Genomic DNA, 15068 nt, shown 5'->3' with positions numbered 1-15068 from the left:
CCAGGGTCCTGGGATCGAGCCCAGCATCGGGCTCCCTGCTCAGCGGGAAGCCTGCTTCTCCCTCTCCCACTCCCCCTGCTTGTGTTCCCTCTCTCGCTATCTCTCTCTCCGTCAAATAAATAAAATCTTAAAAAGAAATAAAAACAATAGCCTCTATGTATTCAGATAAGAACAAAAGCCCCTTTTTACAATAGCAAGAGAAAATACCTAGCAATAAACCCAACAAGAATGTGCAAGACTAGGGCGCCGGGGTGGCTCAGTTGGTGAGGCGACTGCCTTTGGCTCAGGTCATGATCCTGGAGTCCCTGGATCGAGTCCCGCATCGGGCTCCCTGCTCGGCAGGGAATCTGCTTCTCCCTCTGACCCTCCCGACGCTCCTCCCTCTCATGCTCTCTCTCTCTCAAATAAATAAATAAAATCTTAAAAAAAAAAAAAAAAAAGAATGTGCAAGACTATATGAAGAAGGCTATAAAACACTACTGAAGAACCTGAAAGAAGACTTGGGCATATGGAAAGGCATACTGTGTTCTTGGAAAGGAACACTTAAAAATCATAAAGCTGTCAGTGCTCCTAATTTAATCTATAATTAGCATGATCTCAGTAAAAACAGGATTTTATTTGGCTTGTTTGCTTATTTTGTTAAGACAAGCTGATTGTAAAGATTATATAGAAAAACTAAATAGACTAGAATAACCAGGAATATCCTGAGAAAGAAAATATATAGTGGGGCACTAGCTCCACCAGATTTAGAATCTATTATAAGGCTATAAAATTTTATTAATAAAATAGCTAACACAAAACACTATGTCCCAGGTACTGTTCTAAGCACTTTAGATAAAATAACTCATTTAATCCTCACAACAGCCCATTACAATGACCTTGCTCAAACTCAGAGCCAGTAAGTTGCAGAGGTTGAATTTAAACTCAGAAAGTTGGCTCCAATATACATGCTTTCATCACTGTTCTATACAAACGTTCATTATTGGCACATGAATAGATAAGTAAAAATCAATGGACCAGAATGGAGAAGCCCCCAATTGACCCAAATATGAAAATGGTACTAACCTATGTTGGAGGAGGGAGAGCATTTGAAATCAATGAGCACAACTAGTAGCCATCTTTAAAAAAGTTGGATTCCTTCCTCACACCTTATATGAAAATAAATTCCAGATGGATCAAAAATTTCAATGTAAAAATTGAAACCATAAATGCACTCAAAGAAACCACAGGAAAGTGTTTTTATAATCTCACAGAGAGAAAAGCCTTTCTAAATATGAATGACAAAAAACCTGGGAGTCATAAAAGAAACTATTGATGTATTTCATTAGATAAAAAAGGATGAAAAATCTGTTTGACAAAAAAACCCTATATATAAAAACAAAAGATTAACAACAAATAGGGAGAGATATTTGCAACTTATATTACAGATGAAAGGCTAATTTCCTTACATACAGAGTTCCTAAAAATCAGTTATAGAAATACTAAAAATTCGGGTGCCTGGGTGGTTCAGTCCGTTAAGTGAATGCTTTCGGCTCAGGTCATGATCCGAGGGTTCTGGGATCAAGTATGGAGTCCGGCTTCCTGCTCAGTGTGGAGTCTGCTTCTCCCTCTCCCTCTGCCCCTTCCCCCTGCTCATGCTTTCTTTCTCTCTTTCTCTCTCTCTCTTTCAAATGAATGAATAAAAGAAAAATACTAAAAATTCTGTAGAAAATTTAATGAAGGAAATGAACAGAAAACTCACAGAAAAGGATTGTATAAATGGTTCTTTAAAAATTTTTTTAAATAATAGCTTGAGATATAATTGAATGCCATAAAATTTACTTATTTACTTATTTATTTATTTATTTTAGAGAGAGCAAGAGAGCACAAGTGGGAGGGGCAGAGGGAGAGGGAGAGGGAATCTGAAGCAGACTCCATGCTGAGCACAGAGCCTGACGTTGGGCTCGATCTCATGACCCTGAGATCACAACATGAGCCAAAACCACGAGTCAGACATTTAACCAACTGTGCCACCCAGGCGCCCCTATTTTTTAGTTTTTTTAAAGTAGGCTCCATGCCCAACATGGGGCTTGAACTCACAACCTTGAGATTGAGAGTTGCATGCTCTACCGACTGAGCCAACCAGATTCCCCAAAATTCCCTATTTGAAATGTAAAATTCAGTGGTTTTTAGTGTATTCATACACAGTTGTGCAACCATCATCACAACCAATTTTAGAACATTTTCATCACCAACTCTCCCCACCCCCCAAAAAAACCCATACTTATTAGCAGTAACTCTAATTACTAATTACCTACTACTTTTATCCCACCCACCCACTTGTAGCCCCTAATTTACTTTCTGTCTCTTTGGATTTGCCTATTCTGGACATTTCGTATAGACAGAATCATACAATATGTGGGCTTCTGTGTCTGGTTTCTTTCACTTAAAATAATGGTTTCAAGGTTCATCCATGCGTAGTGTGTATCGGATGCATACCTCATTCCTTTTCTATGGCCAAATAATATTCCATCATATGGGTGTACCACATTTGCTATCTACTCATCCAGAGACAGACGTCTGGGTTGTTTCTTCTTTTTGGCTATTATGAATAATGCTGCAATGAACATCTGCATTCAAGTTTTCGTGTGAACATATGTTTTCATTTCTCTTGGGTGTATACCTAGGTGGAATGCTGGGTCATATGGTAATTCTTTGTGTAACTTTGTGAGGAACTGCTTGTTTTCCGAAGTAGCTGCATTATTTTACATTCCCACTAGCAATGCATGGGTTATAGTTTCTCCACATTCTTGCCAACACTTGATATCATCTGTCTTTTTTAATTTCAGCATCCTAGTGAGTATGAAGTGGTATCTCATTATGCTTTTGATTTATATTTATCTGATGACTAATGATGTTAAGCATCTTTTCATGTGCATATTGGTCATTTGTGTATCTTCTTTGGAGAAATGTTCATCTACATTGTGGTATGTACCAGCACGTTTGTTCCTTTTAATTGCTGAGTAGTATTCCATTATATGAATATAGCACAATTTGTTTTTTGTTCATCTGTTAATCAACATGTGAATTATGTGGTTTTTGGCTACTATGAATAAAGTCTCTAAGAACATTTGTCTACAACTCTTTTTGTGCACATATTTTTCCCCAGCATTATTGTGATATAATTGACATGTAACATTATATAAGTTTAAGGTGTATAAAGTGATGATTTGATACATATGTATATTGCAAAATGATTACCACAATAAGGTTAATACCTCTATTACCTCACATAATTACCTGTGGTTTTTTTGTGGGGGGGGGGAATTTGTTGTTGTTGTTTTGGGTGGTAAAAACATTTAAGATTTAGCAACTCTTAAGTATATAATATAGTATTGTTAAGTATATTCATCACGCTGTACATCACATCCCCAGAACTTATTCATCTTATAACTAGAAGTTTGTACCCTTTGACCAACATCTCCCCATTTCTACCACCCCCATTCTTGGCAACCACCATTCTACTCTCAATTTCAATGAGTTCGGCTTTTTTAGATTCCATATATAATTTGAGATCATACAGCATTTGTCTTTCTCTGTCTGACTTATTTCACTTAGTATAATGTCTCCAAGGTCCATCCATATTGTTGTAGAAGACAGGATTTCCTTCTCTTTTATAGCTGAATTGTATTTCACTATATACATATACCATATTTTCTTTATCCATTCATACATCAACACTTAGGTTGTTCCTGACTTGACTATTGTGAATAATACTGTAATGAATATGGGAGTCCAGATATATCTTTGAGATAGTGATTTCATTTCCTATGGATATATACCCAAATATGGGATTGCTGGATTGTTCCGTAGTTCTATTTTTTTTTTAAGATTTTATTTATTTATTTGACAGAGAGAGACACAGAGAGAGAGGGAACACACGCAGGGGGAGTGGGAGAGGAAGAAGCAGGCTCCCCGCAGAGCAGGGAGCCCGATGCGGGGCTCGATCCCAGGACTCTGGGATCACGACCTGAGCCGAAGGCAGACCATTAATGACTGAGCCACCCAGGCGCCCCTGGTAGTTCTATTTTTAACTTTTTAAGGAGTTCATACTGTTTTCCAGAATGACTGTACCAATTTACATTCTCCCCAACACAAGGGTTTCCTTTGCTCCACATTCTGCTGACACTTGTTACCTCTTTTTTTTAAATAATAATTTTTATAAATGTGAGGTGATACCTCATTGTGGTTTTGACTTGCATTTCCCTGATAATTAGTGATGTTGACCATCTTTTCATGTATCTGTTGGCCATTAATATCTCTTCTTTGGGAAAATATCTATTCAGGTCCCCTGCCCATTTTTTAATTGGATTATTTGGGGTTTTTGCTATTGAGTTGTATGAGTTCCTTATATATCTTGGATATTGATGACCTATCAGATATATGGTTTGCAAATATTTTCTCTCATTCTGTAGGTTATCTTTTCATTTTGTTGACCCTTTCTTTTGCAGTGCAGAAGCTTTTGAGTTTGATGTAGTCCCACTTATTTATTTTTGCTTTTGTTGCTTGTGCTTTCGGTATCACATCCAAAAAATCATTGCCAAGACCAATGTCAAGAAGTTTTCCCCTATGTTTTCTTCTAGGAGTTTTACAGTTTCAGGCCTTACACTTAAGTCCTTAATCCATTTCAAGTTAACTTTTGTAAGTGGTGTAAGATAGGGGTCCAATTTCATTCTTTTGCCTGAATATCCTGTTTTCTCAGTACCATTTATTGGAGAGACTATCCATTCTCCAATGAGTATTGTTGGCTCTCTTGTCAAATATTAGTTCACTGTATACACATAGGTTTATTTCTAGGCTCTTGATTCTGTTCCATTGGTCTGTGTAAATGTTTTTATGCCAGTACCGTACTGTTTTGATTATGTTATAACTTTGTAATATAGTTTGAAATCAGGAAGTGTGATATCTCCTGCTCTGTTCTTTCTTAGGATTGATTTAGCTATTCAGGGTCTTTGTGGTTTCATATGAATTTTAGGATTTTTTTTTTTTTTTTGCTGTAAAAAATTCCATTGGAATGTTGATAGGGACTACATTGAATCTATAGATAGCTTTGAGGAGTAGGAACATTTTAACAATATTAATTCTTCCAACTCATGAACACAGATATCTTTCCATTTGTTTGTGTCTTCTTCAATTTTTTTCATCAAAGTCTTACAGTTTTCAGTATATAGATTTTTCCCCTTTGATTAAATTTATTCCTAAGTATTTTATTATGTTTGATACTATTGTAAATGGGATTGTTTTCTTTATTTCTTTTTCAGATAGTTTGTTGTTAATGTATAAAAATGCAACTGAATTTTATATATTGATTTTGTATCCTGCATCTTAACTGAATTCATTTATTAGTTCTAACAGTTTTTTGACAGATTTTTAATTTTTAAAATTTTTCAATTTTGTTAAAGATTTTATTTATTTATTTGAGACAGAAAGTGAGCGAGAGAGAGAGCACACACGAGCAGGGGCAGAGGGAGAGGGAGAAGCAGACTCCCGCTGAATAGGGAGCCTGACTCAGCCTCTATCCCAGGACTCTGAGATCATGATTTGAGCCAAAGGCAGACACTTAACCAACTGAACCATTCAGGTGCCCCTTCATGGATTTTTTTTAAAAAGATTTTCTATATAAGGTGATATCATCTACAAACAGAGACAATTTTACTTCTTCCTTTCCAATTTGGGTGGTGTCCATTTCTTTTTCTTGCCTAATTTCTCTGGCTAGGACTTCCAGTGCTATGTTGAAAAGGCATGGTCTTGTTCCTAATCTTAGAGGGAGAGCCTTCAGTCTTTTCACCATTGAGTATGTTAGCTGTGGGCCATAAATGGCCTTTATTTTGTTGAAGTACATTCCCTTCTATACCCAATTTGTTCTGAGTTTTTTCATGAAAGGATGCTGAACTTCGTGGACATATGTTTTTATTTCTCTTGGGTGAATATCTAAGGGTGGAATTGGTGGCAGACTTTTTCCAGAGTGGTTGTACTGTTTTACATGCCTACCAACAATGTCTGAAAAATCCCTATTGTTAACACATCCTAGGTAACTTGGTGTTTTCAGTCTTCTTTTCTCCCTTAGCTTTATTGAGATATAATTGACATGCCACATTGTTTAAATTTAAGATGTACAATGTAATGATTTGATATATGTAAATATTGTGAAATGATTATCACTATAAGGTTATTTTTAAAAATATGGAACACTTCACAAATTTGCCTGTCATCCTTGCACAGGGGCCATACTAATCTCTGTATCATACCAATTTTGATATATGTGTTACTGAAGTGAGCAAAGACTTTTTAATTTTAGCTTTTCTAGTGAGTGTGGAGTGGTGTCTCATTGTGGTTTTAATTTGCATTTCCCTGATGATTAATGAATTTGAACACTTTTTAATTGTTTATTGGCCATTTTCTTTATGAAGTGCCTTTTGAAATCTTTTGCTCAGTTTTGGGTAGGTTGTTTAATTATTGAGTGGTAGGAGTTCTTTATGTATTCTGGTTGCAAGTCAGATATGCATATTGCAAATATTTCTACTATTCTTTGGCTTGTTTTTTCCCTTAATGGTGTCTTTCATTGAGCAGAAGTTTTTAAAGTCCATTTGATCAATTTTTTCTTTTATGGTTAGTGCCTTCTGGGTCCAGTTTTTAAAAATCTTTGCCTACCCTAAGTTTGTGACAGTATTACCCTACGTTTTCTTCTGAAAGCATTAGAAATCTAGCTTTTATGTTTAGGTCTATAATCCATCTTGAATCAATTTTTGTGGGTGGTTTGAGGTTGAGGTCAAGTTTCTTTTTTGTACCATCTGGATAGCTAGTGGTTTGTTCCAGCACCATTTGTTGAAAAGACTTTACTTCTCCCACTTAATTGTTTTTGTTCCTTTGTTAAAAAAAAAGCTAGTTGACTTTATATATGTGAGTGCATTTCTAGATTTTCTATTATGTTCTATTTATCTATTTGTTAAACTTCAGTCTTGATTACTTTAGCTTTATAGAAAGTAGCATATGCACTTTAGCTTTTGCTTTTCCATTATTGTTTTGGTCATTAGGGGTCCCTTGCATTTCCATATAACTTTTAGAATAAACTTGTCAATTTCTACAACAAGAAAGACAGACAGAGAGAAAGAAAAGAAAAGAAATCCTGAGAAGAATTTGATTGAGATTTGAAGACTCTGTAGATCAATTTGGGGAGAATTGTCCACTTTTTAATATTGAATCTTCCAATCCATGGACATAGTACATTTTTCTTTAGGTCTTCTTATATTTCTCTCAGCAATGCATTATAGTGTTTAATATATGGATCTTATACATTTTATTGAATTTATCCCTAAATATTTCATGTTTTTGCTAATATTATAAATAGTATAATTGTTTAAAGTTATTTTCTTTAGCAATTTTTTATTGCAAGACAATGGAAATATAATTGCTTTTGTATATTCCTCTTGTATCCTGTGACTTGGCTAAATTCACTTATTAGTTCTCATAGTTTCTTTGTGGATTCCTTAGAATTTTCTGCATGCAAAATCATGTCATATGCAAATAGAGGCAGTTTTACTTCTTCCTTTCCAATCTCTGTAGAGGTCTTTCTTTTTTCTTTCTTTATTGCACAGAGTAGGACCTCATTACAATATTAAAAAGAAGTGGTAAGAGCAGATAACCTTGCTTTGGCCAGAAAGTTTTCAGTCTTTAGAATTAAATAGGAGGTTTTTCATGGATGCCCTTTATTAGGTTGAGGAAGTTTACTTTTATTTTTAGTTGGTGAGAATTTTTATTGTGAATTGGTATTCAATTTTTTAATTATTTTTCTGAATCTATTGAGTGACATATGATTTTTCTCTTTTGTGCTGTTCATATGGATAAATCCACTCTAGTCATGATTTATTATCATTTTCATATGTCATTGGATTCCTTTAGCATTTTATTAATGATTTTTGTATCTATCTGCATGAGGTCTTTTAGGCTACAGTTTTCTTTTCTTGTAAGTTTGAGAGTCAGGATTATTCTGGTCCAATAAAATGAGTTTGGAGGTATATCCTCCTGTCTTTTCCTAAAGAGTTTATATACAGTTGGTAATTTTTTTTTAAGTTCTTCTTTTTCTAAGAAGACTTGAACTTTTAAATTAGGTTTAATATGCTTCTTTTACACTCTTTTCCTAACACTTCTCATACATACAATTGTTACCTTAAATTATGCCTTTCTTATTGGACTATAAGCTCCGTGAGAGCATTTATCTTTTTTGCTTACTTCTATGTTCTTAGCATCTAGCCAAGTGCCTGGATCAAAGCATGTATAAATGAATATTTACTGAATTGTATTAAATTAAAGGGAAAATAAGAGACTAGAAAAACTGAGAATTGTGGCAAAATACTGAAGACAATATAAAAGGTCTTCCTTTGGGGTGCCTGGGTGACTCATGGGTTAAGTATCTGACTTCAGTTCAGGTCATGATCTCAGGGTCCTGGGATTGAGCCCCATGCACTTGTGCTCTCTCTCATATAAATAAATAAAATCTTTTTAAAAAAAATTAAAAATCTTCCCTTTAATTTTAATTTTTTATTTGATTATAGTGGACACACGTGTTACATTAGTTTCAGGTATACAACAGAGTGATTCAATATCTCTGCTAGGCTCACCACAAGTGTACTTATCATCTGTCACTATAAAACTATTACAATATAGTTGACTATATTCTATGATATACCTTTTATTCCAATGACTTATTCATTCCATAACTGGAGGCCTGTATCTCCCACTCTCCTTCACCCATTTTTCCCATCTTCCTGCCTCCCTCCCCTCTGGCAACTATCAGTTTGTTCTCTGTATTTATAGATCTGATTCTGTATTTTGTTTTTGGTTTTTTTTTTAAGATTTTATTTATTTATTCGACAGAGAGAGCGAGAGAGCACAAGCAGGGGGAGCAGGAGAAGGAAAGGGAGAAGCAGGCTCCCCGCTGAGCAGGGAGCCTGATGCAGGGCTCTATCCCAGGACCCTGAGATCATGACCTGAGCCGAAGGCAGACGCTTAACCATCTGAGCCACCCAGGCGCCCCTGTATTTTGTTTTTTTATTAATTTGTTTTGTTTTTTAAATTCCGCATATGAGCAAAATAATATGGCATTTGTCTTTCTCAACCTGACTTATTTCACTTAGCGTAATACCATCTAGGTCCATCCATGTTGTTGCAAATGGCAAGATTCCATCTTTTTTTATGGCTGTGTAATACTCCATTATATACATATATGATACATATATATACATACACACATATACCACATCTTCTTTATCCATGCATTTATCAATAGACACTTAAGTTGCTTCCACATCTTGGCTATTGTAAATTATGTTGCAATAGGGGAGGTGGGTAGGGGGATGGAGTAACTGGGTGATGGACATTAAGGAGGGCATGTGATGTAATGAGCACTGGGTGTTGTATAAGACTGATGAATCACTGACCTCTACCTCTGAAACCAGTAATACATTATATGTTAATTAATTGAATTTAAATAAAAAATTTTTAAATGTTGCAATAAACATAGCGGTGCATATATAAAAGTCTTCCTTATTAAAAAATTACATTGCAGCAGGGTGCTGGGCTGGCTCAGTCAGTGGAGCATGTGACTCTTGATCTCAGGGTCTTGAGCTTGCGCCCCACGTTGGGTGTAGAGATTACTTAAATAAATAAAACTTTTAAAAATTACATTGTAGCAAAAAGAACAATGAAGCCTAGGTGGATGGTATACTATTAATGAATGAATAAAAAAACAGCATTCACCTCCTATTTTGATTTAGTCTTCTCAAAGAGGATGCTGTTTGTTTGGCTTTTTTAATTTATTTTTTTAAGGTTTTATTTATTTATTTGTCAGAGAGAGAGAGGGAGAGAGAGCACAAGCAGGTGGAGCAGCAGGCAGAGGGAGAAGCAGGCTCCCCACTGAGCAAGGAGCCCGATGCAGGACTCGATCCCAGGACTCTGGGATCATGACCTGAGTTGAAGGCAGATGCTTAACCGACTGAGCCACCCAGGCGTCCCTAAAGAGGATGCTGTTTGGACTGGAAAAGATAGAATGAACAGTAGTTCCAGGGAATGAAATCAAACATGACTGGAATTGTAAGAGATCACCTAACTGCTTTAAATGAACTCAAGTTTCTGGATCTAATTTCCATTCCAGGGTACAGAGACCTAGTAGATAAGCTGGCTGAACCACTGCTGGCAGTCTTTAGAAAGTGGAAATTGTGCCCATTATGGGGAGGGGTGGGGGCGGAGAGAAGCTCCAAAGATTGGAGTCAGGGAACTAATATTCAGAAGGTCATCAGCAGACTGAAGGTTGTTGACCTTGATATCTATCTTGGGTGATATTCTTTAACTATTTATTAAAATGAATAAATATCTGTAGATATTCAGGAAAGGAAGCTGTGGTAACTGTAAACCTATCAGAGTTTATTGAAGAAGAAGTAGGGGGAGAGGACGAGGGGAGGGGAGGAGTGGGAAGAAGAAAAGAGGGGAAAAGGAAAGAAAGAGAGCCCACACTTGGGTAAGGAAGGCCTGCTTTCAACCCCAGCTCTTTCACCTCTTAGTAAAATGACATTGGGCAAGTTATTTAATTTCTATAAGCCAAATTTCCCTATTGGTAAAGTAGAAATAATAAGAGAACAGCCTATTTCATAGGGTAGTCCTGAGATTTAAACCAAATAATGTGTCTAAAATGGTTATTTATCAAAATCAGTGATAATTGTGAAGTGATGGGAGTGGTGGATGCATGATGGTAATGGCCATAATACTGAAGAAGAAGGAAATGAAATAGTCAATGCAAACTTACTCCCTTTTTGAAGGGATTACTAGACTGATAAATTGGGAGAAAGCTGTACTTAGTATGGCTATATTTTTTATATTCGTTTAGTTTATTTGAATTTCAGCAGGTCCTTGATAACATCTCCATGATATCCTTGTGAATAAGCAGAAGGAATATAGCATGGATGATAAATAATTGGTTGAACAATCATACCAAAAATGTGCTAATTAATGGGTTCATATCATCCTAAAGGGACATCTCCAGAAGTGTAATTTTGGACTACATCCTTAGCCATTCTTTTTTCCCCCTAATCCATTGTTTGAATGAGAACATTGATGGCAAGCTAATGCAAGTTGAGAGAGATAGCTAATAAGCTGCCTGAAAGAAACAGGACCTGAAAAGAGATAGTATAATATAGTGGAGCAAATATGGGCATGGTATCATGGGTCTGCAACCAATAGCCGTGTGTCCTTGAGTAAGTTAAGTAACCACCTAAGGCTTTGTTTTCTCAGAATACCACTTATCCATGGTGGTTGTGAGAATAAAATATATATGTGTATGTATATATTAGTTATCTATTGCTATGTAATAAATTACCCCAAACCTATTTCACACAGTTTCTAAGCATCAGGAATGCAGGAGCAACTTACTTGGATGGTTCTGGCTCAAGGTCCCTCATAAGCTTGAAATCAAGACTTAGGTTGGGGCTGCAATCATCTGAAGGCTTGCTTGAATGGGACTCCTAAGCTCACTCGCGTCACTGCTGGCAGGAGGCCTCGGTAGTTCACATGTTTCTCATGATTATGGCAGTGGCTTCCCCGGAAAAAGTGATCTCAGAGAAAGAGAGAGAGCAAGCAGGAAGCCACAGTGCCTTTTATGACCCAGTCTCTGAAGTCACATACTGTCACTTTCGTTTTATTCCGTCCCTTAGAAGTGAGTCCCTAAGTTTAGCCCATACTGAAGGGGAAGGGAATTAGGATCCACCTTTCGAAGAGAGGGGAGTATCAGGAGATTTTGTGGACATATCTTAAAACCACCACAGTATAAAAAGTACTCTATACAGTGCTTAACAGTAGGTACCCTGTAAATGGCACTTATTAAACTGTTATTAGTATATACCTAATACATGTGCTCTTTACTATAAAGCCCTTGTGGGCAGGACTAAAAAACTCATGATTCTTCGGATTCCTGGAAAATATAGAGAAAGAAGCATCATATATCACTATAATTCATTACATCTGTTTTGTAAGTTAAAATGAATGGACTATGTTGCCTTAAGAGCAGTACTAATAAATACAATTTAGTAATACTTAATGGGTGTACCTAAAATGCATAGGCAACCTGCAAATACCAGTGACGTGGATAATTTGAATGACAGTTAATCCAAAAATTGATTTTGTTTGGTTTTATTAAGGATTTTATACTTGGGGCGCCTGGGTGGCTCAGTCATTAAGCGTCTGCCTTCGGCTCAGGTCATGATCCCAGGGTCCTGGGATTGAGCCCCGCATCTGCTCCCTGCTCGGCGGGAAGCCTGCTTCTCCCTCTCCCACTCCCCCTGCTTGTGTTCCCTCTCTCGCTGTGTCTCTATCAAATAAATAAATTAAATTTAAAAAAAAAGGATTTTATACTTATACTTAATGTAGGTATGGCTCATCTGAGTATTCATCGAATTTTAATTGTGTAATGTACCAGCTTGTCTTTCTAAGTGTCCTGCTCTCCTTTCCATTTAAGAATGGGCCACCGCTAAAACTGACACAGAGGCCCCAGTCTACAGCAAAGATAAGACTTGCTGTTCACATACCTTCCCTGAGGGCAAGGAGGAAATAAACCAACAAACAAAAAAGTATTTTATCAACAAAAGGCTCAATTAAGCAGGAGAATTAATGTTGACAGTAAAAATGTCGAAGCAAGAATTAATATGACTAAATCACTGGGTAATCTAGATTTCCTCTGTTTATGTATACATTTGTATACATCGGGTATAGAATGTCCATCTTTAGCCTCAAGGATTGTCTGATGTTCATTGTAAACAAAAACATAAGAACTCTCCAACTCCAGGTGGACAGTGTAATTTAATGGGTCACTTTGAGAAGATAAGATCATTAAATAGAAGATAGTGTCACACCTTAAATTGATTAATTTTCTAGTGTTTTTTTTTTTCTAGTGTTTTGATTTGCATTAAACATTAGTCAGATCCTCAGGCTAGTGTCTGACATGGTTGAACTCTCTTTAATATCTTACCAACATAGCAATCAAACTTCTAAGGTGTTCAAAACATAGCCATTAATTTGAAAGTGAGTAAAAAATGGTCCCTGAAGAGCCATTGTTTACAGAGTTTATATGTGTCTTCATAGGCGAGGCAGGAAGTCTCCTAAGAGTTTCACAGGGAGCGTCTTACAAATGCATAATCTTCAAATACTGATCAGGTCATCAGCTGCATATTAAAAAAAAGAAAAAAGAGGTAGTGAGAGTGGTCTAAAGTATTGCTAGCCTTAGCCACTAAATTAGGTTCTTGGACCCAATTCCAACATAGGGGTGTGGCTCCCCACACAACACCAAGCAATTCTTAGACGCCAGCAGGTTGTCCAAGAATTCAACTTAGTTCACCTCAATTCCGATACTATCAACCTGGAGATAGCATCCGATTCCAGAGGGTAAGGGTTCTGGCCTACAAGCCTGCCCCCCACCGCCTTACTTCAGATGCCTGTAGCAAGCCCAGGTGGTTATCTGTACTTCTGACCAACTAACTATAAATCTGAGGTTCCCAGGACTTCCTCCTCAGGTTTGAGTAATTTGCTAAGGCAGCTCACAGAACTCAGAGAAGCGTTTTACTTAATAGACTACCAGTTTATTATAAAAGGATATGACTCTGGAACAGCCCGATGGAAGAGATACCGAAGACAAGCTGTGAGGAAAGGACATGGGGCTTCCATGCTCTCTCCAACTGCACTGTTCTCCCCAAATCTCCACATGTTCACCAACCCAGAAGCTCTCAGAACCCCACCCTTTTGGGTTCTATGAAAGCTTCATTACATAGGCATGGTCGATCAAATCATTGGCTTTTGGCAATTGAATTCTATCTCCAGGCTCTCTCTCCTCCCCAGCAGTAGGGGGATGGGACTGAAAGTTCCAACCCCCTAATCACAAGGTTGGTTCTGGCAACCACATCCTTCTGTGCTTTTGAAAGTCATCTCATTCACAAACAAAAGACACTTTCATCACTCTCAACATTTAGGAAATTTCAAGGATTTTGGGAGATGTGAGACAGGAACTGTGCCTGAAGACCAAACATATATGAGAAAAATATTTTGGTCATCCCAATGACCAAAAATATATTTTTTATAAATCACAATATCACAGCCACACACCAACAATCATGATAAATGTTATCAGAAAAGAGAGTCACTAGAGGTCCAAACAGTGAAGAGAAAATCCATATTAAAAGCAGTATTTTAAGGTCATTTACCATGTAGGGGACAAATAAATGATTTTATTAATCTTTTTGCTCTTTGAGAATATCTTTCTGTTATGCTCCAGGACAGTAAGCCGTATTCATAATGTTAAGCCAGAGTGATTAAGCAAAAGGGAACTATGTTCACTATTATCTTTTTGGTAAGACAAGGAAGTTTCTGATATAGTTTAGAGATACTTCTGTCAAATATGCTTAAAATTGGAAAAAAATTTTGACATTTGAGTAAGCTTTACTTATTATATAGAATGCACACAGAAGAAGGGGTCACTAGAGGCCTCTGGAAATACTATGTACTGATTTAGCATCATGAAGGTTGCACATCCTATTCTGTGAATAATAAAATAGTAACAACCATCATTTACATGTGTCAGGAACTGTGTTAAATCTTTTCACGCATTATAGTATTAAATCTTTTCAACCACCATTTGAGTAAATATTATTACCTCTGGTTTAAAGACAAGGAAATTGAAGCATAGCAGATAAATAATTTGTCTGACATTGTTTAAATAGTAAGTGGTAGGGGCGCCTGGGTGGCTCAGTCAGTTAAGCATCTGCCTTCAGCTCAGGTCATGATCCCAGGGTCCTGCGATCAAGCCCCGCATCAGGCTCCCGGCCCAGCGGGGAGTCTGCTTCTCTCTCTCCCTCTGCCCCTCCTTCCCACTTGTGCGCTCTCTCTCTCTCAAATAAATAAATAAAATCTTAAAAATAAATAAATGGTAAGTGGTAGAGCCAAAAGGAAAGTGAGGTCTGAGAACCTCCATCCAGGTTTACTATCTTAGTCTAAGT

The 15068-nt window shown here is 36.8% G+C and overlaps 1 protein-coding gene and 1 non-coding gene across 2 annotated transcripts in view; one reads left to right on the top strand and one right to left on the bottom strand.

The window, feature by feature from the left end:
• Positions 1-15068, top strand: part of CSTPP1 (centriolar satellite-associated tubulin polyglutamylase complex regulator 1) — a 182717-nt gene that overhangs the window by 105186 nt on the left and 62463 nt on the right. The gene's annotated exons all lie outside the window — the stretch shown is intronic.
• Positions 6217-6324, bottom strand: LOC123858067 (U6 spliceosomal RNA). The gene has a single exon (XR_006794030.1). It is a non-coding gene; the product is annotated as a U6 spliceosomal RNA (small nuclear RNA).

The sequence above is a fragment of the Mirounga angustirostris genome, unplaced genomic scaffold, assembly GCF_029215605.1.
Source record: "Mirounga angustirostris isolate CCGP_5_RB_7025 unplaced genomic scaffold, mMirAng1.0.hap1 SCAF_13, whole genome shotgun sequence".
Lineage (NCBI taxonomy): Eukaryota > Metazoa > Chordata > Mammalia > Carnivora > Phocidae > Mirounga > Mirounga angustirostris.
This window is presented reverse-complemented; position numbering and strand designations above follow the sequence as displayed.